Source organism: Castor canadensis, chromosome 7 (genome assembly GCF_047511655.1).
Source record: "Castor canadensis chromosome 7, mCasCan1.hap1v2, whole genome shotgun sequence".
NCBI lineage: Eukaryota > Metazoa > Chordata > Mammalia > Rodentia > Castoridae > Castor > Castor canadensis.
In genome coordinates this window covers 4,754,903-4,770,941 of record NC_133392.1, presented here as the reverse complement: position 1 = coordinate 4,770,941, position 16,039 = coordinate 4,754,903, and the positions used below count along the sequence as shown (strand labels likewise).

The window sequence follows — 16,039 nt, the reverse complement described above, 5'->3', positions numbered from 1 at the left end:
CGTCCTTGTATCGGGATTGGTGGTGCATCTGTGGCTCTGTTAGCTCTGAGCAGCAACGGGTGATGGGAGGGCCCTAAACTCAGCCTTGACCTCTGCATTTCCAGCTGACTGCTAAGGGCTCCCAATGCGAGTTCTAGAATCGTTCCAAACCAGCAATGTGAGAGCAGAGGGAGGGATCTGTGCTGTCGTCCTCTCTGGACCTCCGACTTGCACCTTAAGTCTTGATGTGTTTTCCAACCTTTTTAAAGGTGAGTGTGTTTTGAGTGTGGTAGAAGGAGCGGGGGACAGGAAGCTGACCCAAGTGAGTCCAGCCTTTCCCATGCAACCCATGTACGGCTGTGGCCCCTGGACATCCTAGATGTCCAGATGACCTCTGAAGCCCTGGTCAGGCCTTTGGATTCATGTCCACAGTGACTCCATCAGCTTCAGCCTCAGGTTGATTGCTTCCTCACACTGTTCTGTGTCCATTTGAGGTGCCAGCCCTCACCAGAGGGGATCCCCCAAGATCCCCTTTTGCAGAGAGCTCCCAGAGTGAGGGGCTTGCCACCACCCTGTGGACCAGCTACCAGGTGTGGCCCCTTCTTCATTCCCAGTGGTCCATGCACAGCCTGCTCTATCTTCCAAACTCTTACAATCAGCCCTCGCCCACACAGCTGCAAGTTGGGACAATTCCTGAGGCCTCCCTCCTCACAGATTCTCTCTGATCCCTCTTCTTCCCTTACAGACCCATGTCTTTCTTCCACTCCACAAGTCAGGACACAGTCACCAGACTCAGCCTTTTACAACAGAGCTTTCTGTGCATCCCACTGCTCCTCACAAATTCTAAATGCCCCCACATGCAATAAATCCTCAGCTCTTGGCACTGCGCTCAGGGCCTGGCTTGCTGTGGTCACTGCCTGTCTTTCCTGTTTTGTCAACCGTCATTCCTCAACAACCAGGCCAGCTTGTTGGGCATGTCCCAAACATCTAAGAGGAGAAAATAATGAGCCTGAGGCAGAAAAAGGAGAAAGGAAGATACAAGGGGAAAGAACAGGAAGGAAAAGGAGAAGTCAGGAAGGTTTTCCTTCTCACTGTGTCGCTCGCTTTGTCTTTGGTGACTCTCCCAGGACCCACCACCCTGCTGGAGAGCAGGGACCCTGACCCTCCCCATCCCCCCATCCACTCATGGCAGAGATCACAAGATCGTATTGAAAAAAAAAAAAAAAACCCAAAGCAAAACAGGAAGAGAGAACCCAGAATAATGGCAGAGTTTATAGGGATTTGATTACAATTTATTAAAAATCTATGTCTTGGCATTTCTTGGTCTGTTCTATATAAAATAGAATATATATCTATATATATATAGATATAGATAGATATGCATAGATACACTGACTTGATCTGCAGACCCAAATATTATGAATAAGGCAAAGATGCCTTGTTCATGTCAACTGGGCTGTCACCGCTTACAGGGAACAAGCATGACAACCAGTGCTTACTGTCTACAAGCGCTATGCTGGGGCCATGGGGGAAGCAGCTGGGAGCCATGTGATTGCTGAGAGCCGTCCCCACCCAGGTGCCTCATGGGAGCTATTGTCACAGGCAGACCTCAGGCCCCTGGGTGTGTGGGGGAAATAAGTTTTATAGGTAGAGAGGGTGGGAGAGGAACCCAGGAGGGTGCCCAGAGAAGTGGGGCACAGAGCTGGTTGTCTGAGAATGATGGTCCCTTCTGAAGAATGTGCCTCAGGATGAGCTGGATCCAGCAACTCTACTTTTGGCAGCTGCTCCATCCATGTGGGACTCAGTTTCTCTGTCCCTAAAATGGGCACAGTAGAGATCCTTAGAGGGTTGTTAGAGCCATAGGGAACTGGGTGGTTTCTTGGCAAAGAGAGCTGTTATTTGCACTTTGGTATTTTATCTTTGACTTGAATCTGGCTCTCGGTTGGCCATTTACAAGGGTACCCCAAAGAGGGGAGCACACATGGGTCCTGTCATTCTAACTTCTCAGCTGGGCTCTGTCCTGATCTCTTAGGTCTGGGGACATCCCAGAGGGTGTGGAAACAGCTGGTTTGAAATGGTTGGTTCATTTAGTGAAAGGTTCAGCTTTCTTAAAGCTCAGGTTAGACACTATCTGGAAAGGGTATGGGCTTTGGAGTGAGGCTCCTCTGGTTGGAGTCCAGGCTCTGCAGTGGACTGTATGTCTGTTTGCATTTCTCAGTCACAAAACCTCGACTTTCCCATCTGTGAAAGGGCAAAGTCTGCCTCTCCTGGCAGCTGTGAGAATTAAATGAGCCAAGTGTGGAAAATACACAAGCAAGTGGGGACACCTGCAAATAGGTTTCCCTTCCCATCTCCTCTTAAACAAGGCTTCCTCTGGTCTCCGCTCAAAAATCTCCCCCACCAGTCATGCTCTTGGTGACCCCACAAATTCCTGGGCTCTGAGACTGGATGTGGAGGGCTGCTTTAGGGAAGGAAGTGCCAGAAAGAAAAGACTCAAGGCTCATGAGCTTCTCCCTGTGTCCCCTGGGCTGTGGGAATGCTCACGGTAGGGCTCCACCATCACCCATAGCTCCCATTTCCAGGAAACCCTGTTGCCAACCTTTAAGGGAGCCTTAGGAGTTCCATGAGCAGAAGATGCCACTATTTTGTCATAACTTGTAAGAAAGCATCAAAAGACATGATTACTTCCATTAATTCCAAAGCTGGGATGTATAACATTTTGAGTCTGGTATAGAAAGTCCACCTGAACTCCAAGTTATTTTGAGAAATTGTCCTAATAAGATGACACATGAGACATACAGCAAGAATCATTTAAGGAGCACTCAGTATCTTAACAAGCAATGCGGGTGGTATTGTGCTAAGTGAAAACCACAATTTCTACAACAAGAACATGCAACATGATCCTATTTTGGGAAAAAATTACAAAGAAGAAAAATTGGAGCATTTATTCACAGCAAAATATCTGGAAGGATGCATCCTACTAATTTTTCCTCTTTTGATTTATCTGTAGTGTTTACATTGAATTTTCATTTGGAAATAAGAAATAAGCAAATAAAAGAATTCCTACTTTTATCTAATTATTGTTGGGAACACATATGCTGCTGATAAAGTAGGACCCCACGGGGATTAGTTAGCAAAGTCCAAACCGAGGAAGTAACTGACCTACTTCTTTAACAGAGGAACAGAAGGTAGTGATAAAGATAGGAAGAAAGAGAAATAAAGGGGGCATGGGTGTGGGAAGAGAGAGATGGGTATGGAACTTAGAAACTGCAAGAGATTTAAACACATTAGCTAGTAACAAATGTGAAAATTTTAATTGTCTTCACTCAAACCATTAAAAAGCCACTCAGGACACTCAAAGGATCACTGGAAAGTTGGATTCTGATTGGCTATCTAATGGCGTTAAGGAATTCTTGCAAATGTTTGTAAGTATGATAATATTTTATGTGTCTAAAGTCTTCTGGAGACTTTTTCAAGATATACCCTAAGTAGGTATAGTTGGAGTGGAAGTTTTCCAGGCTTTGCTCTAAGATCATGTGGAAGGAAGGGAGAAGTGGGTGGCCTAGCAAGCAGACTCAGCCTGAGTCTCTGAACACTCAGAACTGGTGGGGGCTTGGGGTCCCCATCACTGCTTTCTGTTTGTGTATGTGTTGACATGCTCCATGATGGCAAAGTTGAAGGAAGCTGCTTTCTTCTGGAATGACTCAAACCAGCCCCCACATTTGAGGTCTCCACCCACCTCTCCTAGGGGATCTCTGTCCCCTCTCCTCGCTGCTTTTCCCTTCTCACTTATTCTTAATTACCTGCAGAGAGCCACTGCAACCTCGCCTCCTTATCGAGGCGCCTTGAAGTCTTTCCATTTCAAAAAGACCTCTCTGGAGAGTACCTGGGGACAGGAACTTTCCACGGCAGGAGGTCTCTTCCCTGCTGCACAATGTCCTGTGGCATTCACTGTGACCAGTGGGGCAAGGTGCCACCTTATCAGTTCAGGTACATTACCAGGTAACCTCAAATTATTACCTTTAATACAATTTTAAAACAATTATTGAGCTAACAGGATGCAAATGAAACAAAATGAACCTATAAATATATGTGTTTTTCAAATTAGTAATTGGATTTTTTGATGATCTTTGGCGTGACATTGATAAGCTGCCTCTCATAACAGTCTAATTAGGCAATATGTAAACTTTGGCATTCGGTTCTGTCCTAGTGGCTTTTTCAAATGATGTTTGTAAAATTTGCAATTTCATATTACAGATTAAAAATTAAAAACTGCAGGAGGCTAACATTAAAATGAGAATTCATTTCAGGGAAAGCCCTGTAGACAAAATTCACCCTAATAGAATTGGGCATAAGGGGCTGCAAATCACGATGTATACTCACACAGGGGAAAGCTTGTCAAAGCCAGTATTGTTGGTCTGCAGTTCTGTTCACAGTATTAAACCCATCAGCAAAGCCACTTTGGGGAAAATGTGAACATTATCAAAGAACAGTAAATTAGCAAGAAATTAAAGCATATACCCTTGCATTTCCAAAACAAAAGATCCCTTCATTAAAAACCTTTCATCAGTGGTTTAATATTCATAGCAGTCATTTGCATAACTAAATCAGTTTTCACTGATGAGAGACGACCAAAGTTTTTCACTAATTTCTTTTTTGAATGAGCTCTCTAGTTTTTTGATTAAAATTTCACACCAGTAGTTGAACAGAATTGAATACCCGGTTTAGGCATATTTTCAAGTCTCATCTTTTAAAACACCAGATTAAATGTTACTTCTTAGGAAAAAGGTATTGTTCAAATAGCTTTGTTTACCTTAACCATGTATATTTTTCTGGGCTTGAAATTCAGCCCCTGTGTAAAAACAAAACAAAACAAACCCCGCCCCCCCACCCCCCTCCGCCACACGAAACTTTCTTATCAGCAGAATTAAGTGGATGGCTGGCACTAGGACTTTGTTCTTATTCTTTTCGAACCTGTAGGTGGGAGTGAGGTGGTAACCACAGTGACCAACTAATTAATGCTAATTGGAGTTCCAGTATCTTGGTGAAAGGCAAAAATCTTCAGTGTGATTCTTCTCTGAAGAGAAGCTGCTTTCTCTGGTACAAAGGGGAGAAGGCCAGCTGTTTATACCTGGTAGGCTGCAAGCAGAGGAGAGCTAACTATGACTTAATGTGTGCCTAGTTGCTACCTTAACTGCAAGGTGAAATAAAGTGGCTTGATTTGCTCTGCTTGGGTGGTTTTCGCCTGCCCCATCCATTAGTCTAGCATTTCAGTCCCAGTTAAAAGCAAACTTTCAGGGCTGGAGTGCAGATCAAAGGCAAAGTAAGCCAATGTCCAGAGGGACAGGTGTCTGGTTATTTCCTCTCCTTTTCTACCAAGAGGGGTTCAAAAGCACATTGTTTGGGGGAAAGGTAGGTAGAAGATTTTAATGAGTTGTGGGTGATTTTCAGATTTTAAAAAAAGCTGTAAAACTGAAAATACCAGAGGCTCTCCCAAGTGGGAGAGTTGTCCATACTGCAAAGCTGTGTTCTGAAGGGCGTCCTCTCATGCTGAGGGAAGCACTGGCTGGATTTCTCCCTCCCAAGACACCATGATGATTTTCTGGAGATTCTTACGTGTTTTGACCAGTTGCATTTCTTGATACTCAAACCAAGAAACTCACCACTGATATAAAAAGGAACACCTTAGCAATAAAGTTAGAAACATGTTAATGATGCCTTACAGCGAGTGTCTATGGGGAAACGACTGGATGCCTAGGAGTCTGCTCTGTTTCATGAGGGACCTTCTTGTGCTCTGGAGTCCATCCATGGCCCCATAACACGATTCCTATCAAGGCATTACATGATTGCATAGGATGGCAGTTGAGATTATTTACACCAGGCAAAGCCAAGTTAAACTTTTTCCCAGCAGATCAAGCCAGTATACCCACCTGTCAGTCTTGTGCAGCCTGGACCTCACCAGCAGTCCGGTCTGAGTGTCTTTGACGTTCGCAGAAAGAGATTGCTTTCATGAGAATTTGACTAAATAAACAGCTTCTTTCCTTTCAACAGGCCCATACCTCTCATTTCATTGTCTGTTTCTCTTAGACAGGAATTCTGATGCACTGGTTGTTACGATTGCACACATAGGCTCTTGACTCCTGGAAAGTGGGTTCAGAGCGAGGGGCCATTTCTCACTCTTCTGATGGGACCATTGAAATACTAGGAGCAGGCCAGGCACTGGTGGCTCACGCTTGTAATCCTAGCTACTTGGGAGGCTGAGAGAGGATCATAGTTCCAGGTCATCATGGGCAAAGAGGTTTTTGAGACCCCATCTCAACAGAAAAAAGCTAGGCATGATGGTATGTGCCTGTCATATCAGCTACAGCAGAAAGCTCAAAATAGGAGAATCTCAGTCCAGGCCAGCCTGGGCACAAAAATGAGACCCTGTCTCCAAAATAACCAGAGCAAAAAGGACTGGAGGTATGGCTCAAGTGGTACAGCACCTGCCTAGCAAGCAGGAAGCCCTGAGTTCAACACCAGTACTGCCAAAAATAAATGAATGAATGAATAAATGAATAAATAAATAATAAACAAATAAGTAAATAAATAAAATACTAGGAGCAAAAGTGGAGGAGATAGGAAGAGAGTGTCTTGCAGAGACAGGTATGAAACTGGACAGGTGAAGAATAGTGGAGATGGAAGGGCCATTGCTGGAGGACCTCCCATGTGGGGAGGTGTGGCATGTCCCTTGAGAAGGAAAGAAGGCATTGTGGGGGAACCCTGGCCACCCCTCCAAAGCACATTGTTTTGCCTGAACAAGACTTGGTGCCTCTCCGACATCAGAGAGCATCATTCTACACCTGTGCTTTGTGGTGGTGTGGTGAGGAGAGGAGCAGCCAGGGATGCTGAGGAAAGGGCTGAGAAACCTGTAGTCTAAGCCCAGGGGCACTTGAGACGAGGCGACGTCAAGAGCAGCATCTTCAGAACCATCGAGGAAGTCTACAAAACTGGGTCGGAAGTGCTTATTGCTTTCCCACTTTTCTTCCCACTCTTGTCCCAATTTCTTAGGCTTCTGTGACTTTTCTGTGAGGGTGCACTTCTTCCATAGCATCAGATGACCTGGAGAATGACCAGAAGTCTTTTGTGATATGTGCAGGGAACTAATAGGATGGGGGAGAGAGGAGGCTGTGAGGGAAAGAAGCAGTGGAGCCAGGGAGGAAATCATCTAAAGGTGTCAACAGACGTGGGAGGGCATTTGGATGGTAAAGCCAAAGTGGCTGTCCACAGGTGTCCCTCCCCTGCATGGAGGTGTCTCAAGAGAGTTGGCTCAGTACTTCCAAAAGTCACATTTGCTTTTGGAATCAAAGCTTTAGAGCAAATTTGGTCACCAAGCACAACTTCTACTGAGTTCCAGTATGGTGTGCCATGTCTATTCCCATTCTAGACAGATGGCACCCAAATTCACACCCACACTGCGTTTCCAGGTTTCCAGAAACCCTTAGATAAAGCGCCATTCATTCTTGACGCTTCTAATCTCTGACACCCTGCCAGCTCAGGAAAGATTTCATAATTAAAAATGTAAAAATGTTAATTACCTGAAGATACTTCCTGATGGGTAGCACTGATCAGGAGGGAAATTGATGTATTAAAACAGGGAAAATTATTAGATTAAGCAATATTCATGGGAAATGGGTCTCGTAAGAGCTCTGTGTGTGGTCATGCGTGTTTGGGGCTGTTTTCTGCATTGTGCTTTATCAGGAGAGGAGAATGTATTGAACTAAAAAATCTGATGAAATGAGTAGTCATAAAAAGGGCACATCAAAATGTTTAGACATGCAAGAGTGATGGAGAGAGAAGAAGAGAGAGACCACTGAGCCAGAATGTTCTTGTGGCTGGGGAGAGAGATTCTGCTTAAGGGGCTGGGTTGGGGGTGGTGGGGGATGGGCTGGTGGTCCTTTCTGTGTGTGACCCAGCATCTTGACAGTGCATTGCCAGCTCTGTTGGGTTTCTGGCTGCCTAGAAAACTTTTGCCAGGGGCCAGAGGGCACATAACTTAGGTTTTCGCAGGGCCAAAAACTTCTGTTACACTCTCAGCTCTTTTGTTGCAGTCTGAAAGCACTGTACACAACTTATACACAGGTGACAGTGGACACTGAACTCTGAAGTTAGTCCAATGTGTGTGTGGGAAGTCACCTTCTTTTTATTTTCCTTAGCCTTTTAGAAAGGCTAACTCCATTCTTAGCTTGTGAGTTGTATTTGGTTTGTAGACTAATTGCCAGCCCCTGCTGCACAGGAACACCCTAGATTCTTCATTAGAAAGCACCCTACTTGATCAGTTTCATCTAGAACTTGAACTTGCTATATTATTTGGATCAAACTTCTCCATTAGTGAAAAGGTCTCATTCGTGAGAGATTTCCATGGGTCACAGGTGAAAATTTAATTTGAATAATCCAACACAATAATTAAAGTTGAACTCAATCGCATCATAATTTCTGAAATTTTGTATAATAATTTATAAAATCATGCCATATTTTATGATTGGTGTAATGCATTGCTTAGATAAATGCTTACCTGGGACATTCATTCACGCAGTGACTCCTGTTCATTCGTTGAGCAAATGCTGCTGGATGTCTCACTGTGCATCAGATACTGCGTTAGGCGGTGGGGGTCCATTTGTTAAGAGGGTAGGCAAAGCTTCTGTTTTCGCAGAGTTCACAGTCTAACAAGGCAGACTAATATTGAACAAATACACACACAAATGCTTATGTCATTGGGAATTTGCTAGCTGTTATTTAGCAGGGCTTCAGCCACATCCCTTGGGCTTTTGGAGCACCTGGCTTCCAGCTCCAGCACCTGCCTTTCTGAGTATTGGGGGGGCTCTTCCTTCGCTGCCAGTTCCCCACCCTGAGAAAGCCCTACTGGCCGCAGCAGGTACAGCACACCCAAAGCTCTTAGAAATGAGCACCCCAGCCCATGTCTAGCTTGGAGAGCAGATGAGTGCGGAAGTACTGAGGTGTCTGTTTCCCAGTGAACTCCCGTGATGAGAGGTTCAACCTCCCATCCCCTGCCTTGGTCAGTGCTTGGAAACATAGACACCCAAGGTACTGTGACAGTTTACAGTCAGTCCCCTGGATCGGGGAAGCAACATTTAAACTGAGAGCTGGTGGATGAAGCAAGGTCCAGCAGGGGAGGAGGAGGCAGGCATGAACACATCACGTGAGTGAGGGGTGGGGTCTTGGGGGGACACTGTCAAGGTGTGAGGTGAGAAAGAGCTGGGTGTCTGACCCACCCACCACATGTAGGTAATGTGTCAGGGGAGGGGACCAAGGTCTCTGATGGGTGTCAGTTATGGCCAGACTCTAGAGGAATAATTCTGGAGTATGACTTTCTCATCTTGCCCTAGCAACTATCCCAGGGTTGGGAGAGAAATATTTGATTTGTGCAGAGTATGTTGCAGAAAGGTCAAAGGTCCAGGGAGATGCCGGCCTCTTGGTTCTTAGCTCCCTGATGTTTCTCCAGCTAGGACATTGTGTGCGTGTGTGTGTGTGTGTGTGTTTGAAAACAGTCTTTTTTGTTTGTTTAAGATAACTACACAGGGAGTTTCATTGTGACATTTCATATATATATTATATCCCGAATTAGTTCATCGCCTCTATTTTTCTCGTTTCTACCTTTTAAACCTATTTCAATAGGTTTACAAATTCTGTATTCACTCATATAGAAAGTATATCAACCATATTCACTTTCTTAACTTCCTTGTTTTACCCTCCCTCTCCTTTTAATGACATCCCCTTAGTGTGACCTGCTTTTCATACTATTGCTAGTATTTGTATTGCAGATGGGACATTGTTGGTGGTGTCCAAGAAGAGAAAAATCTGCATCTTTCAAGCCAAAGAAACACATCTACCCTGCACTCACAAGAACACAAGAGTGAGGCTCCTGTGGAATCCTCCCACCCAGCAGCGCACACTGGCGATGCTTTGTGGACATCTTTCGGTGCTTTTCTACATAGGCACATTCCCACACAGACACACATGTTAGCACGTACATGCGGTTGTCAGAACTGGAATCCAAGGAAGAATGACTCTTTTGGCATCTTTTAATTAGCATATTGTAGGACAGCGTCTATGTCAATAATTAGACATCCGCATAAGAGTTTTGGATGAGTACAGCATATTCTATGATGAGTTTATCCCAGGATGTACTTATGAACATTTTTTTTTTTTGTTACTATAACAGGGCTGCAGGGAATTAGCCTGTATATCCAGCTGCCATAGACTCGGTTAGACGTGGAGCCTGCTCAGAGGCTGTGCTTATCTTAACTACTCCTCTAGTTTATGCTCTTCCTCTGGCCACGTTTAAGATTGCTTCTTCCTCATAACTGTCAGGCCCAGATGCAATACATTTCTTTGATCATTAATCACTCACATTAATAACTATCATTTTTTGTGTGCTTGCAGTTTGGTGCTGTTTATGTATTGACTCATTTAGCTCACCGTGACAGACAGAATAATGTCCTCTCAAAGATGGCCTCAATTCTAATGTCCCCAAACTGTGACTGTGTTATCTTATGCAGGATAAGGGACTTTGCAGATGTGAGCAAGTTAAGGATGTAGAGAAAGGAAGATTTTCCTGGCTCATCTGGTTGGGTCAATGCAACCATCAGGGTCTCTGAGGATGGAAGAGGGAAGCAGCCAACAGAAGACGCTGTGCTGCTGTCTTGGAAGATGTGGAGGCCGAGGTAAGGAGCCACCTCTGGACACTGGGAAAGATCAGAAGACTGATTCTCCCTGGAACCCTCTAGAAATGTACAGCCCCGCTGATACCTCGAATTGACCCTGAGAAGACAGATTTGGAGCTGTAAAATAATAAATCTGTGCTGTAGTAAGCTCCTAAGTGTGCAGTAGACACATGATCCTCTGCTGTAAATTCTGCTTTGATCCCCGCTTTCTAGAAGAAACTGAGGTTTGGTTAATACACTTAAGCAACAGGGTTAAGATAAGGTAGTAGGATTCTTTGTAATTTTCAGTCTATTTCACAAGAGGCCAAAGCTGGATTAGGACCTGGGTGCATTTATTGAAGTCTAATATCAAACAGAAACCAAAAAAGTCATCTGCACAGCCACTTTGCATTTCTTCAATATTGTTTTGTCTTTTCATATGTTTATTGGCCACTTGAAGATTTTTTTGGTTAATTTCCTACTCATACTCATTTTATTGAGTTGTATGAGCTTTTTATATTTTAAGGATAAACATAAAATATCAGTCACATTAGGGATACAGTTTCTCTCTTTTTGTCTTTTGCTTTTATTTAAAGCATATTTTTATATAATTTAAAAAAAGTCTTAATAATTTATAGAAAAATTTGCCCATTTCTCCTTTATAGTTATAAACATGTCATTATGATTAAAAAGTCACTCTCCACTCCAAGATTTACCTATGATTTCTTTAGAAAAATATTTGACAATGTTTTCTTTTCAAAACTTAAGGATCAATTTTTTTTTATATAAAAACTCCTATGGAATTTACTTGGACATAAAGTGATAGCTTAATTATTGGTTTCTTTTTCTGAGTTTCCATAAGTTCTTGGATCTATGTCTGTTATCTACATGGTACACATGGCTCACTTCCTGTCAGGTGACACCATCCTAATAGGGTAGGGGTGACCTGATATGCTATCCTTACCAATTATGATCAACTTGCTTTACATTTTCAGCTTATTAATATTTTATATTCATGTCTTCCTGGATTGGGCTTCTCATTGTTTCATTTTAGTATATTTTTTATCTCTGTTTTTCTTTTCCTGTTTTCATTTTGCAAAATGATCAAATTTTATTTAATTAAAATATCTTGGAATTGAAAAGGCAGCCAGTGGCTACTCTCACTCATGCACTTTTGTAAACAAAATTAAAATAGCTTCATAGATTATCTGATGATTATGAAACTCATACATGATTATTAAAATCATCGGACCATATCTGAAAACGTAAAGAAGTGAAAATCACCCGTCATCTTGTCCCTAGAGCTGACTGTTGAGTATTAGTTTGTAAATTACAGGCTCTCTAAAGTCTTTGCTGGCGGCTCGCCTTTTGTGGGGTTGTATTTTGTGTTTGGTCAACAAATAGCTTAGATATTTCTTCATGCAAACAAATAAAACTAGGTATCTTCATCCTTCACAAAATAATTCCACCACTTTTGTTTATATATATATACTCCTAGTGATAAATATTTAATTTGTGTCTACCTTTTCCTTTTTTTTTTTTTAATAGAACTGGGGATTAAACTCAATTTAGGCAAGTGCTTTACCACTTGAGTCACACCCCCAGTCCCTTTTGTTTTCAGTTGTCTCCTGTATTTGCCTGGGCTGGTCTTGAGTAGCTGGGATCCCAGATGTGCCCCACTCTACACCTTTTGCTTTTATAAACAATACTGCAACGAACATCTTGATTCTATTATTCTTTTGCTATGTGCTCTAATTGTTTATTCCAAGGCGATAACATTTTAATGGGTGCGTTCCATGTTGTCAAATCACCATCTTAAGCAGCTGCGCCATTTTGTATTTCTACTAGTAACATAGAAGCAGCTCCTTTTCTCTACTCAATACAGGGCTGTATTGGTCTTGGATTTTTGAAAATTGCATAGGTGAAAAGGTCATCTCATTATTTTAATTAATCTGATTGTTTATTAAGATGGCTGAACATCTTTTGATATAGCCATCCTTTGTATTTCCTTCTTTTTCTTTTCTTTCTTTTTTTGTAGTACTGGGGTTTGAGCTCAGGGCCTTTGCGCTTGCTAGGCAAGAGCTCTAGCACTTGAACTACTCCACCAACCCCTCATGTTTCTTTTATATTCAAATTTGTACTTTTTAATTGGATAAAGAATGAAACGTTGATTAATGTCCCTTCTGAAAGGGAGGAGAACAACACTGTGCTTTCGCATCCCATGTCCTACTGGGGCTAGTGTGTGTGGGGGGTGTTTGGAGAAGATAAGCCTGCCTCTAGCTTACCAGTTCAGCCGGGCTCCGTGCCTGGTCTGCAGAGCCTTCAGAACAGTGACTTCACCCTGGATGGTCCTCTTGACTCTGCTGTGGCTCCTCCTGATGATGGTATTTTCAGGAACATTTATTTAGCCCCACCCAGTCATCTGAAAGGGGCTCCATGTGACTTGTGACCAAATCCATGACCCCATGCTCCAGCAGGATCAGCAAAAACAAAGCTCCAATTGTAGCAGATAGGGATTGGGCAGCATTGGCTGTGTCAGACCACGTGACCAGCTCAGCCAGCTCATGGTGAGATCCAGGCTTTCACTCTCATTCTGCATTACAGCGTCTCATCTTGGATTAACCACTTGTTTTGCCTAATTATTAAAACCTCGATGAGGGCTCAGAGTCAGTGTTCTTAGCCTCGTTCTCTCCTGTATTGCATTATCCACTCACTCACTCACCAAATATTCCCTGTGTCAGGCTGTGTCTAACACTGGATTTGAATCTAAGCTTCTTCCTGATCCTGTTCAGGATGCCTTCTGGACCTCAGTTTCTCCACCTGTAGAGTGGGAATGAACTTACTAGCATCGAACTTCTCTCACAGAGTTTGTAAAAAGCAAATGAGATGGCATATGGGAGGTGCATGGCACAGTGCCCGGCACTGGGAAGGGAAAGCTGGCATTTGTCACTTGAAAGAATTATTTTGGCTTCTGTGAAGAAGATCATAAAGATCCCTTGCAAATCTCACCTTGGGCCATATGACCTCTGTCTGCCTTCTCCTGCAGGAACTAAGCTCCTGTGAATGGGGTCTAAGGTAAAAATGCCTCCTGTTGAAGAGGTCAACACCCTCCAGCTAGAACATTCTTCTCCTCTGGTCTTAGCTGGTGCTAGATGGGCTTCCAGCATTCAAATTCTGGTTCATGAGACTGAGGAAACCTCTTTTGGGTAAATATGACTATATAGCTTTTTGTTAATGTTGTACACAAAAAAGTCAGAGAAGTTGAGCGGCTGCTTTTGATTTTTGCAAACTTAGAGGACTTTTCTCTCCTGTTTTTCTCAGTCTCAGTTTTTTTCCTTGTTCCCAGGTTCCTGCCCACCTGAGGACCAAGAGATGAGCCCCTGGGAGATGAGCCCTGATTGCGGACTTGTAGAAAAGTCAGGGTGTCTGGGGTTTTGGAATAAAATTTCTCCTTCTGTCTACAACAGATCCACATCTAATCAAAACCCTTAATTAAAAAAATTCTCAGGTACTTAATTTGATTTGCTTGCTTGTATAATGTTGGAGGAAAAAAGAAGTCTGCTCTGCAGGAGTTTCTGCTGCAGGCTGAGAGATGGCCCCTTGCAACATGTTCCATAACCAGGCTGACCTTGCGGGGAGCAAGTGGCTTCCATATCAGAGAAGCTCAGCTGGAGAGTGGAGTGGTTGCCTCTTGTGTAGGAAGATTCTGGCAAAGTCTTTGTAGGAAAAATCCTTTTGTTCCACATTTCAACTGCAGGTTAAAAATGGTCAGTTCTCTGAAAGTGGAGTCTTCTCACCTATGTTGTTTCTGAAGGTACAAATGGAATTGGATGTCAGAAGCCAGGGAAAAGTTTAACGGGGCAGCAGGTTCTGGGGAGTAAAGAAGGAGCTCGCAGGAGAAAAGTGCCTTGTTGACATTTTTGCCGACCTTGGTAATATTTGCTTTCCCTCATTGGAGTGCCTTGAAAGTGTCTAAGACAAAAGTGCACATCAAATTTGTCCTTATGACCAATTATGAAAACTGAAAGGATTGAAAAGTCTCAATTCAACAGTACTGACATTAAGCCCCAGACTCCTACCTGTCCAGGGTCGCAGGTGAGCACAGCCCAGCAATATGCTTTCTGGTCAACAGGGGGAGCCCATGAGTCTTGAGGACAGGCTGGTAGGCAGATTTTGGCCAGAACAGAGAGAAAAGGGAGCTAGGGAAACTTCTCATAAGGAACAGGCAGCTTTAAGGATCCAAAAAGCTATTTACATTACACGTTAAGTGCTGCTTAGAAAATGGGCTAAAATCGGGCTCTCAGAATTTCGAACAAATGTTTGTGTCCATTTTATGATTAAAAATCCCATTTGATAAGAGCATTTTCCTCTTCAAATTGTTTGAGTGATAGCTTAAAAGAGCTCCACTTCATGTCTTTTAATTTTGAGTTATTCTCTTATCTGCAATAAAGCACAGAATTAGTATTCTGGAAGAAAGGACTTAATGAGCTAAAACATTTCTATCTGGGGTAAGAAGAGTATCTTATCTCACCTAAGTGTTTCACAGGAAATATGCAGAATATTTGGTATGACTCAATGGGAAAAATACATTGGTCTTGTCTCTTTTCCCCTACAGATCATAGGCCAGTTTGCATGGCAACGCCTAATCGTACTGCAAGTTCAACATCAAGCCCTCAGTACACAACTTCTGTTCTTCATGTGAGCAGTGCAGGATTCTTTTATTAACAAGTTAAGCAAAAATGTAGCCTCCTTTTCCCAGTTCTGTTTCTGGCATCAGATGCTCTGTAATAGATCATTGTCTGCAGCAGGCGACTTTGGAAATAGCTATTAGCGACTTAATTGTCCTCGAATATACAACGCACACTTGTGCGTGAGGAGGGCTGCCAACAGACAGTGAAATGAGAAAAAATGGCCTCTTGGGCTACGTCTCTACTGAAGTTTTAAACAGGGAGGAAAAGAAGATGAGGCTATAAATGGAAGTTTTAGCCGAAGTTTAACAACTGTCTGTCACTCTGTTCTAGGTGCCTACAAGGATTCTCCCTATGGCACAAGGCAGTGGATAGATAGCAAGTGTATCTGCAAGTGAGTGCTGTGAGTATCATCCGACTGTCTGTTAGTGCGAGGACTTTTTGAGTTATGCTTACAAGAAAGATCTTTAACGTGTACATTTAATAGCAATGGTTTCAGAATAAAGCATACTTATGATGTGTGTTTTGTAAAGCTCTGAGAATGATACCTGGGATTAAACGTCCGTCCATGGCATGGCTGTGGATATTGAAGGCTTTCAGAATCCAGAACAATCATACCACTCTTCTTGGATGGTTATGGGTTTTGGATGCTAACATAACAGAGCACTT

General features: G+C 43.1%; 1 long non-coding RNA gene across 1 annotated transcript; it reads right to left on the bottom strand.

The window, feature by feature from the left end:
- Window positions 1–4,906: 4,906 nt before the first annotated feature.
- LOC141424598 (uncharacterized) lies at window positions 4,907–13,113 on the bottom strand. The gene is made up of 3 exons (XR_012449471.1): window positions 12,968–13,113; window positions 8,534–8,694; window positions 4,907–7,080 (listed from the first exon to the last, which is right to left on the bottom strand). It is a non-coding gene; the product is annotated as an uncharacterized lncRNA (long non-coding RNA).
- Between the last annotated feature and the right edge of the window lie 2,926 nt (window positions 13,114–16,039).